This window comes from Sebastes umbrosus, chromosome 21 (genome assembly GCF_015220745.1).
Source record: "Sebastes umbrosus isolate fSebUmb1 chromosome 21, fSebUmb1.pri, whole genome shotgun sequence".
Lineage (NCBI taxonomy): Eukaryota > Metazoa > Chordata > Actinopteri > Perciformes > Sebastidae > Sebastes > Sebastes umbrosus.
Window position 1 is genome coordinate 27,031,049 of NC_051289.1, and position 15,327 is coordinate 27,046,375.

The window sequence follows — 15,327 nt, forward strand, 5'->3', positions numbered from 1 at the left end:
GAAAAACTCCCAAAAAAGAAAAAAAGAGAAAAAAGACCAAGTCTTTTCCTCCGGGTGAAAGGACCACCGCGGGGCTCTCTGGGGCCCGAGGAGAGTCCCTCTCTGGGGCTAGGCTGAGTGGAGGGATGGCCCTGGAGGAAAAACTCCCAAAAAAGAGAAGAAAGACCAAGTCTTTTCCTCCGGGTGAAAGGACCACCGCGGGGCTCTCTGGGGCCCGAGGAGAGTCCCTCTCTAGGGCTAGGCTGAGTGGAGGGATGGCCCTGGAGGAAAAACTCCCAAAAAAGAGAAAAAAGACCAAGTCTTTTCCTCCGGGTGAAAGGACCACCGCGGGGCTCTCTGGGGCCCGAGGAGAGTCCCTCTCTGGGGCTAGGCTGAGTGGAGGAATGGCCCTGGAGGAAAAACTCCCAAAAAAGAAAAAAAGAGAAAAAAGACCAAGTCTTTTCCTCCGGGTGAAAGGACCACCGCAGGGCTCTCTGGGGCCCGAGGAGAGTCCCTCTCTAGGGCTAGGCTGAGTGGAGGAATGGCCCTGGAGGAAAAACTCCCAAAAAAGAAAAAAAAGAGAAAAAAGACCAAGTCTTTTCCTCCGGGTGAAAGGACCACCGCGGGGCTCTCTGGGGCCCGAGGAGAGTCCCTCTCTGGGGCTAGGCTGAGTGGAGGAATGGCCCTGGAGGAAAAACTCCCAAAAAAGAAAAAAAAGAGAAAAAAAGACCAAGTCTTTTCCTCCGGGTGAAAGGACCACCGCGGGGCTCTCTGGGGCCCGAGGAGAGTCCCTCTCTGGGGCTAGGCTGAGTGGAGGGATGAGGCCAGGGGCCAGGGGCCGGTGGCCGGTGGCCAGACCCCCAGTCCCAGGAGGTCTTTGGGGGATGAGAGCCCACATTTTCAACGCTTTGTCCTGATGCTAGTGTGCTGTCACCAAAGAGTAACGGCCATTACTTCAGTTTGAATCACTTCTGCATGCTTTTGAAAAAAAGTTGAAAACTGACGTGTCGTTTCTGAGCGATGTATATCTTCACCTTTCTTTCCACTGTATGCTGTCCAATAAACTTCAATAAAGGTTTGGTTTTTTTCCGAGTGAAATTGATCAGCTTCTAATTCGTTTATGATATAATGATATACACTTGTAACTCGTGATCTGCTCTTTAAAAAATATTTGAAAAGCATTGACATTGTGTGTACACCATTCCATTGATTTTCATCGGCGCCTGCCAGTGTCCAACGAAGAAGCAGCAGCGCCCTCCGCTGTTTGTAAAAGAGAAGCGAAAAAGCTTACAGCACCTGGTATTCCCAGGCGGTCTCCCATCCAAGTACTGACCAGGCCCGACCCTGCTTGGCTTCCGAGATCAGACGAGATCGGGCGTGTTCAGGGTGGTATGGCCGTAAGCAACATTTGCAGAAACAAAAAGGCCATTTAAAGATGCTGTAACACAAAGTTTTCGTATTCTGTCTATACAGGTAGCAGCTGCAGATTGTCAGGAACACAAACACATATTCTCACTATAATGACAAAAAGGGCCTTTGTTACAAACTCTGTCGTTGTTACATTGTTACAGGCTATGTTATAAAAATATTATTGGATTATTATCACTGATGTATTGCTGTGTAAGCAGCATTTTCAAGTATCATACTGCGCCATGTTTTATGAAACAATCACGTTTTAAATGTCAAATCTAAATCGACAAAGTCGCAATAACAATCACAAACGTAGTGGAGTAAAAACTCCAAACTATCCCTGTAAAATAAAGTATAAAGTAGCATAAAATTGCAAAAAGCCCCTCAAACCTGCATCCAAGCAGCTCAGTTACAATCTCACCTCTGTCATAGATAGTGTGTATCATTCATGTGTCACTGTAATCAGAGCTCCTTGCCCAGAACTTCTGGAAATATGCTAATGTCCCTATGGACAGCAATGCACACAGGCGTTCACGGTGGCAGTGATTGACATGTATAAAGGGCCGTTTTGTCACCAGTGCTGTTGCTCACGGCCATACCACCCTGAACACGCCCGACCTCGTCACCAGTGCTGTTGCTTACGGCCATACCACCCTGAACACGCCCGATCTCGTCACCAGTGCTGTTGCTTACGGCCATACCACCCTGAACACGCCCGATCTCGTCTGATCTCGGAAGCTAAGCAGGGTCGGGCCTGGTCAGTACTTGGATGGGAGGCCGCCTGGGAATACCAGGTGCTGTAAGCTTTTTCACTTCTCTTTACAAGCAGCAGAGGGCGCCGCTGCTTCTCCGGTGGAGACTTTGAAAATCAGAGCAGCTTGACTCCGGATGTTGAATTTCAGCATTTTTCTTTCTCCCACATTTTCAACGCTTTGTCCTGATGCTAGTGTGCTGTCACCAAAGAGTAACGGCCATTACTTCAGTTTGAATCACTTCTGCATGCTTTTGAAAAAAAGTTGAAAACTGACGTGTCGTTTCTGAGCGATGTATATCTTCACCTTTCTTTCCACTGTATGCTGTCCAATAAACTTCAATAAAGGTTTGGTTTTTTTCCGAGTGAAATTGATCAGCTTCTAATTCGTTTATGATATAATGATATACACTTGTAACTCGTGATCTGCTCTTTAAAAAATATTTGAAAAGCATTGACATTGTGTGTACACCATTCCATTGATTTTCATCGGCGCCTGCCAGTGTCCAACGAAGAAGCAGCAGCGCCCTCCGCTGTTTGTAAAAGAGAAGCGAAAAAGCTTACAGCACCTGGTATTCCCAGGCGGTCTCCCATCCAAGTACTGACCAGGCCCGACCCTGCTTGGCTTCCGAGATCAGACGAGATCGGGCGTGTTCAGGGTGGTATGGCCGTAAGCAACATTTGCAGAAACAAAAAGGCCATTTAAAGATGCTGTAACACAAAGTTTTCGTATTCTGTCTATACAGGTAGCAGCTGCAGATTGTCAGGAACACAAACACATATTCTCACTATAATGACAAAAAGGGCCTTTGTTACAAACTCTGTCGTTGTTACATTGTTACAGGCTATGTTATAAAAATATTATTGGATTATTATCACTGATGTATTGCTGTGTAAGCAGCATTTTCAAGTATCATACTGCGCCATGTTTTATGAAACAATCACGTTTTAAATGTCAAATCTAAATCGACAAAGTCGCAATAACAATCACAAACGTAGTGGAGTAAAAACTCCAAACTATCCCTGTAAAATAAAGTATAAAGTAGCATAAAATTGCAAAAAGCCCCTCAAACCTGCATCCAAGCAGCTCAGTTACAATCTCACCTCTGTCATAGATAGTGTGTATCATTCATGTGTCACTGTAATCAGAGCTCCTTGCCCAGAACTTCTGGAAATATGCTAATGTCCCTATGGACAGCAATGCACACAGGCGTTCACGGTGGCAGTGATTGACATGTATAAAGGGCCGTTTTGTCACCAGTGCTGTTGCTCACGGCCATACCACCCTGAACACGCCCGACCTCGTCACCAGTGCTGTTGCTTACGGCCATACCACCCTGAACACGCCCGATCTCGTCACCAGTGCTGTTGCTTACGGCCATACCACCCTGAACACGCCCGATCTCGTCACCAGTGCTGTTGCTTACGGCCATACCACCCTGAACACGCCCGATCTCGTCTGATCTCGGAAGCTAAGCAGGGTCGGGCCTGGTCAGTACTTGGATGGGAGGCCGCCTGGGAATACCAGGTGCTGTAAGCTTTTTCACTTCTCTTTACAAGCAGCAGAGGGCGCCGCTGCTTCTCCGGTGGAGACTTTGAAAATCAGAGCAGCTTGACTCCGGATGTTGAATTTCAGCATTTTTCTTTCTCCCACATTTTCAACGCTTTGTCCTGATGCTAGTGTGCTGTCACCAAAGAGTAACGGCCATTACTTCAGTTTGAATCACTTCTGCATGCTTTTGAAAAAAAGTTGAAAACTGACGTGTCGTTTCTGAGCGATGTATATCTTCACCTTTCTTTCCACTGTATGCTGTCCAATAAACTTCAATAAAGGTTTGGTTTTTTTCCGAGTGAAATTGATCAGCTTCTAATTCGTTTATGATATAATGATATACACTTGTAACTCGTGATCTGCTCTTTAAAAAATATTTGAAAAGCATTGACATTGTGTGTACACCATTCCATTGATTTTCATCGGCGCCTGCCAGTGTCCAACGAAGAAGCAGCAGCGCCCTCCGCTGTTTGTAAAAGAGAAGCGAAAAAGCTTACAGCACCTGGTATTCCCAGGCGGTCTCCCATCCAAGTACTGACCAGGCCCGACCCTGCTTGGCTTCCGAGATCAGACGAGATCGGGCGTGTTCAGGGTGGTATGGCCGTAAGCAACATTTGCAGAAACAAAAAGGCCATTTAAAGATGCTGTAACACAAAGTTTTCGTATTCTGTCTATACAGGTAGCAGCTGCAGATTGTCAGGAACACAAACACATATTCTCACTATAATGACAAAAAGGGCCTTTGTTACAAACTCTGTCGTTGTTACATTGTTACAGGCTATGTTATAAAAATATTATTGGATTATTATCACTGATGTATTGCTGTGTAAGCAGCATTTTCAAGTATCATACTGCGCCATGTTTTATGAAACAATCACGTTTTAAATGTCAAATCTAAATCGACAAAGTCGCAATAACAATCACAAACGTAGTGGAGTAAAAACTCCAAACTATCCCTGTAAAATAAAGTATAAAGTAGCATAAAATTGCAAAAAGCCCCTCAAACCTGCATCCAAGCAGCTCAGTTACAATCTCACCTCTGTCATAGATAGTGTGTATCATTCATGTGTCACTGTAATCAGAGCTCCTTGCCCAGAACTTCTGGAAATATGCTAATGTCCCTATGGACAGCAATGCACACAGGCGTTCACGGTGGCAGTGATTGACATGTATAAAGGGCCGTTTTGTCACCAGTGCTGTTGCTCACGGCCATACCACCCTGAACACGCCCGACCTCGTCACCAGTGCTGTTGCTTACGGCCATACCACCCTGAACACGCCCGATCTCGTCACCAGTGCTGTTGCTTACGGCCATACCACCCTGAACACGCCCGATCTCGTCACCAGTGCTGTTGCTTACGGCCATACCACCCTGAACACGCCCGATCTCGTCTGATCTCGGAAGCTAAGCAGGGTCGGGCCTGGTCAGTACTTGGATGGGAGGCCGCCTGGGAATACCAGGTGCTGTAAGCTTTTTCACTTCTCTTTACAAGCAGCAGAGGGCGCCGCTGCTTCTCCGGTGGAGACTTTGAAAATCAGAGCAGCTTGACTCCGGATGTTGAATTTCAGCATTTTTCTTTCTCCCACATTTTCAACGCTTTGTCCTGATGCTAGTGTGCTGTCACCAAAGAGTAACGGCCATTACTTCAGTTTGAATCACTTCTGCATGCTTTTGAAAAAAAGTTGAAAACTGACGTGTCGTTTCTGAGCGATGTATATCTTCACCTTTCTTTCCACTGTATGCTGTCCAATAAACTTCAATAAAGGTTTGGTTTTTTTCCGAGTGAAATTGATCAGCTTCTAATTCGTTTATGATATAATGATATACACTTGTAACTCGTGATCTGCTCTTTAAAAAATATTTGAAAAGCATTGACATTGTGTGTACACCATTCCATTGATTTTCATCGGCGCCTGCCAGTGTCCAACGAAGAAGCAGCAGCGCCCTCCGCTGTTTGTAAAAGAGAAGCGAAAAAGCTTACAGCACCTGGTATTCCCAGGCGGTCTCCCATCCAAGTACTGACCAGGCCCGACCCTGCTTGGCTTCCGAGATCAGACGAGATCGGGCGTGTTCAGGGTGGTATGGCCGTAAGCAACATTTGCAGAAACAAAAAGGCCATTTAAAGATGCTGTAACACAAAGTTTTCGTATTCTGTCTATACAGGTAGCAGCTGCAGATTGTCAGGAACACAAACACATATTCTCACTATAATGACAAAAAGGGCCTTTGTTACAAACTCTGTCGTTGTTACATTGTTACAGGCTATGTTATAAAAATATTATTGGATTATTATCACTGATGTATTGCTGTGTAAGCAGCATTTTCAAGTATCATACTGCGCCATGTTTTATGAAACAATCACGTTTTAAATGTCAAATCTAAATCGACAAAGTCGCAATAACAATCACAAACGTAGTGGAGTAAAAACTCCAAACTATCCCTGTAAAATAAAGTATAAAGTAGCATAAAATTGCAAAAAGCCCCTCAAACCTGCATCCAAGCAGCTCAGTTACAATCTCACCTCTGTCATAGATAGTGTGTATCATTCATGTGTCACTGTAATCAGAGCTCCTTGCCCAGAACTTCTGGAAATATGCTAATGTCCCTATGGACAGCAATGCACACAGGCGTTCACGGTGGCAGTGATTGACATGTATAAAGGGCCGTTTTGTCACCAGTGCTGTTGCTTACGGCCATACCACCCTGAACACGCCCGATCTCGTCACCAGTGCTGTTGCTTACGGCCATACCACCCTGAACACGCCCGATCTCGTCACCAGTGCTGTTGCTTACGGCCATACCACCCTGAACACGCCCGATCTCGTCACCAGTGCTGTTGCTTACGGCCATACCACCCTGAACACGCCCGATCTCGTCTGATCTCGGAAGCTAAGCAGGGTCGGGCCTGGTCAGTACTTGGATGGGAGGCCGCCTGGGAATACCAGGTGCTGTAAGCTTTTTCACTTCTCTTTACAAGCAGCAGAGGGCGCCGCTGCTTCTCCGGTGGAGACTTTGAAAATCAGAGCAGCTTGACTCCGGATGTTGAATTTCAGCATTTTTCTTTCTCCCACATTTTCAACGCTTTGTCCTGATGCTAGTGTGCTGTCACCAAAGAGTAACGGCCATTACTTCAGTTTGAATCACTTCTGCATGCTTTTGAAAAAAAGTTGAAAACTGACGTGTCGTTTCTGAGCGATGTATATCTTCACCTTTCTTTCCACTGTATGCTGTCCAATAAACTTCAATAAAGGTTTGGTTTTTTTCCGAGTGAAATTGATCAGCTTCTAATTCGTTTATGATATAATGATATACACTTGTAACTCGTGATCTGCTCTTTAAAAAATATTTGAAAAGCATTGACATTGTGTGTACACCATTCCATTGATTTTCATCGGCGCCTGCCAGTGTCCAACGAAGAAGCAGCAGCGCCCTCCGCTGTTTGTAAAAGAGAAGCGAAAAAGCTTACAGCACCTGGTATTCCCAGGCGGTCTCCCATCCAAGTACTGACCAGGCCCGACCCTGCTTGGCTTCCGAGATCAGACGAGATCGGGCGTGTTCAGGGTGGTATGGCCGTAAGCAACATTTGCAGAAACAAAAAGGCCATTTAAAGATGCTGTAACACAAAGTTTTCGTATTCTGTCTATACAGGTAGCAGCTGCAGATTGTCAGGAACACAAACACATATTCTCACTATAATGACAAAAAGGGCCTTTGTTACAAACTCTGTCGTTGTTACATTGTTACAGGCTATGTTATAAAAATATTATTGGATTATTATCACTGATGTATTGCTGTGTAAGCAGCATTTTCAAGTATCATACTGCGCCATGTTTTATGAAACAATCACGTTTTAAATGTCAAATCTAAATCGACAAAGTCGCAATAACAATCACAAACGTAGTGGAGTAAAAACTCCAAACTATCCCTGTAAAATAAAGTATAAAGTAGCATAAAATTGCAAAAAGCCCCTCAAACCTGCATCCAAGCAGCTCAGTTACAATCTCACCTCTGTCATAGATAGTGTGTATCATTCATGTGTCACTGTAATCAGAGCTCCTTGCCCAGAACTTCTGGAAATATGCTAATGTCCCTATGGACAGCAATGCACACAGGCGTTCACGGTGGCAGTGATTGACATGTATAAAGGGCCGTTTTGTCACCAGTGCTGTTGCTCACGGCCATACCACCCTGAACACGCCCGACCTCGTCACCAGTGCTGTTGCTTACGGCCATACCACCCTGAACACGCCCGATCTCGTCACCAGTGCTGTTGCTTACGGCCATACCACCCTGAACACGCCCGATCTCGTCACCAGTGCTGTTGCTTACGGCCATACCACCCTGAACACGCCCGATCTCGTCTGATCTCGGAAGCTAAGCAGGGTCGGGCCTGGTCAGTACTTGGATGGGAGGCCGCCTGGGAATACCAGGTGCTGTAAGCTTTTTCACTTCTCTTTACAAGCAGCAGAGGGCGCCGCTGCTTCTCCGGTGGAGACTTTGAAAATCAGAGCAGCTTGACTCCGGATGTTGAATTTCAGCATTTTTCTTTCTCCCACATTTTCAACGCTTTGTCCTGATGCTAGTGTGCTGTCACCAAAGAGTAACGGCCATTACTTCAGTTTGAATCACTTCTGCATGCTTTTGAAAAAAAGTTGAAAACTGACGTGTCGTTTCTGAGCGATGTATATCTTCACCTTTCTTTCCACTGTATGCTGTCCAATAAACTTCAATAAAGGTTTGGTTTTTTTCCGAGTGAAATTGATCAGCTTCTAATTCGTTTATGATATAATGATATACACTTGTAACTCGTGATCTGCTCTTTAAAAAATATTTGAAAAGCATTGACATTGTGTGTACACCATTCCATTGATTTTCATCGGCGCCTGCCAGTGTCCAACGAAGAAGCAGCAGCGCCCTCCGCTGTTTGTAAAAGAGAAGCGAAAAAGCTTACAGCACCTGGTATTCCCAGGCGGTCTCCCATCCAAGTACTGACCAGGCCCGACCCTGCTTGGCTTCCGAGATCAGACGAGATCGGGCGTGTTCAGGGTGGTATGGCCGTAAGCAACATTTGCAGAAACAAAAAGGCCATTTAAAGATGCTGTAACACAAAGTTTTCGTATTCTGTCTATACAGGTAGCAGCTGCAGATTGTCAGGAACACAAACACATATTCTCACTATAATGACAAAAAGGGCCTTTGTTACAAACTCTGTCGTTGTTACATTGTTACAGGCTATGTTATAAAAATATTATTGGATTATTATCACTGATGTATTGCTGTGTAAGCAGCATTTTCAAGTATCATACTGCGCCATGTTTTATGAAACAATCACGTTTTAAATGTCAAATCTAAATCGACAAAGTCGCAATAACAATCACAAACGTAGTGGAGTAAAAACTCCAAACTATCCCTGTAAAATAAAGTATAAAGTAGCATAAAATTGCAAAAAGCCCCTCAAACCTGCATCCAAGCAGCTCAGTTACAATCTCACCTCTGTCATAGATAGTGTGTATCATTCATGTGTCACTGTAATCAGAGCTCCTTGCCCAGAACTTCTGGAAATATGCTAATGTCCCTATGGACAGCAATGCACACAGGCGTTCACGGTGGCAGTGATTGACATGTATAAAGGGCCGTTTTGTCACCAGTGCTGTTGCTCACGGCCATACCACCCTGAACACGCCCGACCTCGTCACCAGTGCTGTTGCTTACGGCCATACCACCCTGAACACGCCCGATCTCGTCACCAGTGCTGTTGCTTACGGCCATACCACCCTGAACACGCCCGATCTCGTCACCAGTGCTGTTGCTTACGGCCATACCACCCTGAACACGCCCGATCTCGTCTGATCTCGGAAGCTAAGCAGGGTCGGGCCTGGTCAGTACTTGGATGGGAGGCCGCCTGGGAATACCAGGTGCTGTAAGCTTTTTCACTTCTCTTTACAAGCAGCAGAGGGCGCCGCTGCTTCTCCGGTGGAGACTTTGAAAATCAGAGCAGCTTGACTCCGGATGTTGAATTTCAGCATTTTTCTTTCTCCCACATTTTCAACGCTTTGTCCTGATGCTAGTGTGCTGTCACCAAAGAGTAACGGCCATTACTTCAGTTTGAATCACTTCTGCATGCTTTTGAAAAAAAGTTGAAAACTGACGTGTCGTTTCTGAGCGATGTATATCTTCACCTTTCTTTCCACTGTATGCTGTCCAATAAACTTCAATAAAGGTTTGGTTTTTTTCCGAGTGAAATTGATCAGCTTCTAATTCGTTTATGATATAATGATATACACTTGTAACTCGTGATCTGCTCTTTAAAAAATATTTGAAAAGCATTGACATTGTGTGTACACCATTCCATTGATTTTCATCGGCGCCTGCCAGTGTCCAACGAAGAAGCAGCAGCGCCCTCCGCTGTTTGTAAAAGAGAAGCGAAAAAGCTTACAGCACCTGGTATTCCCAGGCGGTCTCCCATCCAAGTACTGACCAGGCCCGACCCTGCTTGGCTTCCGAGATCAGACGAGATCGGGCGTGTTCAGGGTGGTATGGCCGTAAGCAACATTTGCAGAAACAAAAAGGCCATTTAAAGATGCTGTAACACAAAGTTTTCGTATTCTGTCTATACAGGTAGCAGCTGCAGATTGTCAGGAACACAAACACATATTCTCACTATAATGACAAAAAGGGCCTTTGTTACAAACTCTGTCGTTGTTACATTGTTACAGGCTATGTTATAAAAATATTATTGGATTATTATCACTGATGTATTGCTGTGTAAGCAGCATTTTCAAGTATCATACTGCGCCATGTTTTATGAAACAATCACGTTTTAAATGTCAAATCTAAATCGACAAAGTCGCAATAACAATCACAAACGTAGTGGAGTAAAAACTCCAAACTATCCCTGTAAAATAAAGTATAAAGTAGCATAAAATTGCAAAAAGCCCCTCAAACCTGCATCCAAGCAGCTCAGTTACAATCTCACCTCTGTCATAGATAGTGTGTATCATTCATGTGTCACTGTAATCAGAGCTCCTTGCCCAGAACTTCTGGAAATATGCTAATGTCCCTATGGACAGCAATGCACACAGGCGTTCACGGTGGCAGTGATTGACATGTATAAAGGGCCGTTTTGTCACCAGTGCTGTTGCTCACGGCCATACCACCCTGAACACGCCCGACCTCGTCACCAGTGCTGTTGCTTACGGCCATACCACCCTGAACACGCCCGATCTCGTCACCAGTGCTGTTGCTTACGGCCATACCACCCTGAACACGCCCGATCTCGTCACCAGTGCTGTTGCTTACGGCCATACCACCCTGAACACGCCCGATCTCGTCTGATCTCGGAAGCTAAGCAGGGTCGGGCCTGGTCAGTACTTGGATGGGAGGCCGCCTGGGAATACCAGGTGCTGTAAGCTTTTTCACTTCTCTTTACAAGCAGCAGAGGGCGCCGCTGCTTCTCCGGTGGAGACTTTGAAAATCAGAGCAGCTTGACTCCGGATGTTGAATTTCAGCATTTTTCTTTCTCCCACATTTTCAACGCTTTGTCCTGATGCTAGTGTGCTGTCACCAAAGAGTAACGGCCATTACTTCAGTTTGAATCACTTCTGCATGCTTTTGAAAAAAAGTTGAAAACTGACGTGTCGTTTCTGAGCGATGTATATCTTCACCTTTCTTTCCACTGTATGCTGTCCAATAAACTTCAATAAAGGTTTGGTTTTTTTCCGAGTGAAATTGATCAGCTTCTAATTCGTTTATGATATAATGATATACACTTGTAACTCGTGATCTGCTCTTTAAAAAATATTTGAAAAGCATTGACATTGTGTGTACACCATTCCATTGATTTTCATCGGCGCCTGCCAGTGTCCAACGAAGAAGCAGCAGCGCCCTCCGCTGTTTGTAAAAGAGAAGCGAAAAAGCTTACAGCACCTGGTATTCCCAGGCGGTCTCCCATCCAAGTACTGACCAGGCCCGACCCTGCTTGGCTTCCGAGATCAGACGAGATCGGGCGTGTTCAGGGTGGTATGGCCGTAAGCAACATTTGCAGAAACAAAAAGGCCATTTAAAGATGCTGTAACACAAAGTTTTCGTATTCTGTCTATACAGGTAGCAGCTGCAGATTGTCAGGAACACAAACACATATTCTCACTATAATGACAAAAAGGGCCTTTGTTACAAACTCTGTCGTTGTTACATTGTTACAGGCTATGTTATAAAAATATTATTGGATTATTATCACTGATGTATTGCTGTGTAAGCAGCATTTTCAAGTATCATACTGCGCCATGTTTTATGAAACAATCACGTTTTAAATGTCAAATCTAAATCGACAAAGTCGCAATAACAATCACAAACGTAGTGGAGTAAAAACTCCAAACTATCCCTGTAAAATAAAGTATAAAGTAGCATAAAATTGCAAAAAGCCCCTCAAACCTGCATCCAAGCAGCTCAGTTACAATCTCACCTCTGTCATAGATAGTGTGTATCATTCATGTGTCACTGTAATCAGAGCTCCTTGCCCAGAACTTCTGGAAATATGCTAATGTCCCTATGGACAGCAATGCACACAGGCGTTCACGGTGGCAGTGATTGACATGTATAAAGGGCCGTTTTGTCACCAGTGCTGTTGCTCACGGCCATACCACCCTGAACACGCCCGACCTCGTCACCAGTGCTGTTGCTTACGGCCATACCACCCTGAACACGCCCGATCTCGTCACCAGTGCTGTTGCTTACGGCCATACCACCCTGAACACGCCCGATCTCGTCACCAGTGCTGTTGCTTACGGCCATACCACCCTGAACACGCCCGATCTCGTCTGATCTCGGAAGCTAAGCAGGGTCGGGCCTGGTCAGTACTTGGATGGGAGGCCGCCTGGGAATACCAGGTGCTGTAAGCTTTTTCACTTCTCTTTACAAGCAGCAGAGGGCGCCGCTGCTTCTCCGGTGGAGACTTTGAAAATCAGAGCAGCTTGACTCCGGATGTTGAATTTCAGCATTTTTCTTTCTCCCACATTTTCAACGCTTTGTCCTGATGCTAGTGTGCTGTCACCAAAGAGTAACGGCCATTACTTCAGTTTGAATCACTTCTGCATGCTTTTGAAAAAAAGTTGAAAACTGACGTGTCGTTTCTGAGCGATGTATATCTTCACCTTTCTTTCCACTGTATGCTGTCCAATAAACTTCAATAAAGGTTTGGTTTTTTTCCGAGTGAAATTGATCAGCTTCTAATTCGTTTATGATATAATGATATACACTTGTAACTCGTGATCTGCTCTTTAAAAAATATTTGAAAAGCATTGACATTGTGTGTACACCATTCCATTGATTTTCATCGGCGCCTGCCAGTGTCCAACGAAGAAGCAGCAGCGCCCTCCGCTGTTTGTAAAAGAGAAGCGAAAAAGCTTACAGCACCTGGTATTCCCAGGCGGTCTCCCATCCAAGTACTGACCAGGCCCGACCCTGCTTGGCTTCCGAGATCAGACGAGATCGGGCGTGTTCAGGGTGGTATGGCCGTAAGCAACATTTGCAGAAACAAAAAGGCCATTTAAAGATGCTGTAACACAAAGTTTTCGTATTCTGTCTATACAGGTAGCAGCTGCAGATTGTCAGGAACACAAACACATATTCTCACTATAATGACAAAAAGGGCCTTTGTTACAAACTCTGTCGTTGTTACATTGTTACAGGCTATGTTATAAAAATATTATTGGATTATTATCACTGATGTATTGCTGTGTAAGCAGCATTTTCAAGTATCATACTGCGCCATGTTTTATGAAACAATCACGTTTTAAATGTCAAATCTAAATCGACAAAGTCGCAATAACAATCACAAACGTAGTGGAGTAAAAACTCCAAACTATCCCTGTAAAATAAAGTATAAAGTAGCATAAAATTGCAAAAAGCCCCTCAAACCTGCATCCAAGCAGCTCAGTTACAATCTCACCTCTGTCATAGATAGTGTGTATCATTCATGTGTCACTGTAATCAGAGCTCCTTGCCCAGAACTTCTGGAAATATGCTAATGTCCCTATGGACAGCAATGCACACAGGCGTTCACGGTGGCAGTGATTGACATGTATAAAGGGCCGTTTTGTCACCAGTGCTGTTGCTCACGGCCATACCACCCTGAACACGCCCGACCTCGTCACCAGTGCTGTTGCTTACGGCCATACCACCCTGAACACGCCCGATCTCGTCACCAGTGCTGTTGCTTACGGCCATACCACCCTGAACACGCCCGATCTCGTCACCAGTGCTGTTGCTTACGGCCATACCACCCTGAACACGCCCGATCTCGTCTGATCTCGGAAGCTAAGCAGGGTCGGGCCTGGTCAGTACTTGGATGGGAGGCCGCCTGGGAATACCAGGTGCTGTAAGCTTTTTCACTTCTCTTTACAAGCAGCAGAGGGCGCCGCTGCTTCTCCGGTGGAGACTTTGAAAATCAGAGCAGCTTGACTCCGGATGTTGAATTTCAGCATTTTTCTTTCTCCCACATTTTCAACGCTTTGTCCTGATGCTAGTGTGCTGTCACCAAAGAGTAACGGCCATTACTTCAGTTTGAATCACTTCTGCATGCTTTTGAAAAAAAGTTGAAAACTGACGTGTCGTTTCTGAGCGATGTATATCTTCACCTTTCTTTCCACTGTATGCTGTCCAATAAACTTCAATAAAGGTTTGGTTTTTTTCCGAGTGAAATTGATCAGCTTCTAATTCGTTTATGATATAATGATATACACTTGTAACTCGTGATCTGCTCTTTAAAAAATATTTGAAAAGCATTGACATTGTGTGTACACCATTCCATTGATTTTCATCGGCGCCTGCCAGTGTCCAACGAAGAAGCAGCAGCGCCCTCCGCTGTTTGTAAAAGAGAAGCGAAAAAGCTTACAGCACCTGGTATTCCCAGGCGGTCTCCCATCCAAGTACTGACCAGGCCCGACCCTGCTTGGCTTCCGAGATCAGACGAGATCGGGCGTGTTCAGGGTGGTATGGCCGTAAGCAACATTTGCAGAAACAAAAAGGCCATTTAAAGATGCTGTAACACAAAGTTTTCGTATTCTGTCTATACAGGTAGCAGCTGCAGATTGTCAGGAACACAAACACATATTCTCACTATAATGACAAAAAGGGCCTTTGTTACAAACTCTGTCGTTGTTACATTGTTACAGGCTATGTTATAAAAATATTATTGGATTATTATCACTGATGTATTGCTGTGTAAGCAGCATTTTCAAGTATCATACTGCGCCATGTTTTATGAAACAATCACGTTTTAAATGTCAAATCTAAATCGACAAAGTCGCAATAACAATCACAAACGTAGTGGAGTAAAAACTCCAAACTATCCCTGTAAAATAAAGTATAAAGTAGCATAAAATTGCAAAAAGCCCCTCAAACCTGCATCCAAGCAGCTCAGTTACAATCTCACCTCTGTCATAGATAGTGTGTATCATTCATGTGTCACTGTAATCAGAGCTCCTTGCCCAGAACTTCTGGAAATATGCTAATGTCCCTATGGACAGCAATGCACACAGGCGTTCACGGTGGCAGTGATTGACATGTATAAAGGGCCGTTTTGTCACCAGTGCTGTTGCTCACGGCCATACCACCCTGAACACGCCCGACCTCGTC

At 44.9% G+C, this 15,327-nt stretch overlaps 19 non-coding genes across 19 annotated transcripts; 9 read left to right on the forward strand and 10 right to left on the reverse strand.

Annotated features, from left to right (window-relative positions):
- Positions 1 to 1,263: 1,263 nt before the first annotated feature.
- Positions 1,264 to 1,382, reverse strand: LOC119481016. Its single transcript, XR_005205058.1, has one exon. It is a non-coding gene; the product is annotated as a 5S ribosomal RNA (ribosomal RNA).
- A 694-nt stretch (positions 1,383 to 2,076) lies between these two features.
- LOC119481040 lies at positions 2,077 to 2,195 on the forward strand. Its single transcript, XR_005205082.1, has one exon. It is a non-coding gene; the product is annotated as a 5S ribosomal RNA (ribosomal RNA).
- Positions 2,196 to 2,697: 502 nt separating this feature from the next.
- LOC119481033 lies at positions 2,698 to 2,816 on the reverse strand. The gene has a single exon (XR_005205075.1). It is a non-coding gene; the product is annotated as a 5S ribosomal RNA (ribosomal RNA).
- A 745-nt stretch (positions 2,817 to 3,561) lies between these two features.
- Positions 3,562 to 3,680, forward strand: LOC119481041. The gene has a single exon (XR_005205083.1). It is a non-coding gene; the product is annotated as a 5S ribosomal RNA (ribosomal RNA).
- A 502-nt stretch (positions 3,681 to 4,182) lies between these two features.
- Positions 4,183 to 4,301, reverse strand: LOC119481045. Its single transcript, XR_005205086.1, has one exon. It is a non-coding gene; the product is annotated as a 5S ribosomal RNA (ribosomal RNA).
- A 745-nt stretch (positions 4,302 to 5,046) lies between these two features.
- On the forward strand, positions 5,047 to 5,165 carry LOC119481043. The gene has a single exon (XR_005205084.1). It is a non-coding gene; the product is annotated as a 5S ribosomal RNA (ribosomal RNA).
- A 502-nt stretch (positions 5,166 to 5,667) lies between these two features.
- LOC119481056 lies at positions 5,668 to 5,786 on the reverse strand. The gene has a single exon (XR_005205097.1). It is a non-coding gene; the product is annotated as a 5S ribosomal RNA (ribosomal RNA).
- Positions 5,787 to 6,531: 745 nt separating this feature from the next.
- Positions 6,532 to 6,650, forward strand: LOC119481044. The gene has a single exon (XR_005205085.1). It is a non-coding gene; the product is annotated as a 5S ribosomal RNA (ribosomal RNA).
- Positions 6,651 to 7,152: 502 nt separating this feature from the next.
- On the reverse strand, positions 7,153 to 7,271 carry LOC119481068. Its single transcript, XR_005205108.1, has one exon. It is a non-coding gene; the product is annotated as a 5S ribosomal RNA (ribosomal RNA).
- Positions 7,272 to 8,016: 745 nt separating this feature from the next.
- LOC119481046 lies at positions 8,017 to 8,135 on the forward strand. Its single transcript, XR_005205087.1, has one exon. It is a non-coding gene; the product is annotated as a 5S ribosomal RNA (ribosomal RNA).
- A 502-nt stretch (positions 8,136 to 8,637) lies between these two features.
- LOC119481022 lies at positions 8,638 to 8,756 on the reverse strand. The gene has a single exon (XR_005205064.1). It is a non-coding gene; the product is annotated as a 5S ribosomal RNA (ribosomal RNA).
- Positions 8,757 to 9,501: 745 nt separating this feature from the next.
- On the forward strand, positions 9,502 to 9,620 carry LOC119481047. Its single transcript, XR_005205088.1, has one exon. It is a non-coding gene; the product is annotated as a 5S ribosomal RNA (ribosomal RNA).
- A 502-nt stretch (positions 9,621 to 10,122) lies between these two features.
- On the reverse strand, positions 10,123 to 10,241 carry LOC119481024. The gene has a single exon (XR_005205066.1). It is a non-coding gene; the product is annotated as a 5S ribosomal RNA (ribosomal RNA).
- A 745-nt stretch (positions 10,242 to 10,986) lies between these two features.
- LOC119481048 lies at positions 10,987 to 11,105 on the forward strand. Its single transcript, XR_005205089.1, has one exon. It is a non-coding gene; the product is annotated as a 5S ribosomal RNA (ribosomal RNA).
- A 502-nt stretch (positions 11,106 to 11,607) lies between these two features.
- On the reverse strand, positions 11,608 to 11,726 carry LOC119481025. Its single transcript, XR_005205067.1, has one exon. It is a non-coding gene; the product is annotated as a 5S ribosomal RNA (ribosomal RNA).
- Positions 11,727 to 12,471: 745 nt separating this feature from the next.
- Positions 12,472 to 12,590, forward strand: LOC119481049. The gene has a single exon (XR_005205090.1). It is a non-coding gene; the product is annotated as a 5S ribosomal RNA (ribosomal RNA).
- Positions 12,591 to 13,092: 502 nt separating this feature from the next.
- LOC119481026 lies at positions 13,093 to 13,211 on the reverse strand. The gene has a single exon (XR_005205068.1). It is a non-coding gene; the product is annotated as a 5S ribosomal RNA (ribosomal RNA).
- Positions 13,212 to 13,956: 745 nt separating this feature from the next.
- Positions 13,957 to 14,075, forward strand: LOC119481050. Its single transcript, XR_005205091.1, has one exon. It is a non-coding gene; the product is annotated as a 5S ribosomal RNA (ribosomal RNA).
- Positions 14,076 to 14,577: 502 nt separating this feature from the next.
- LOC119481027 lies at positions 14,578 to 14,696 on the reverse strand. The gene has a single exon (XR_005205069.1). It is a non-coding gene; the product is annotated as a 5S ribosomal RNA (ribosomal RNA).
- Positions 14,697 to 15,327: the final 631 nt, after the last annotated feature.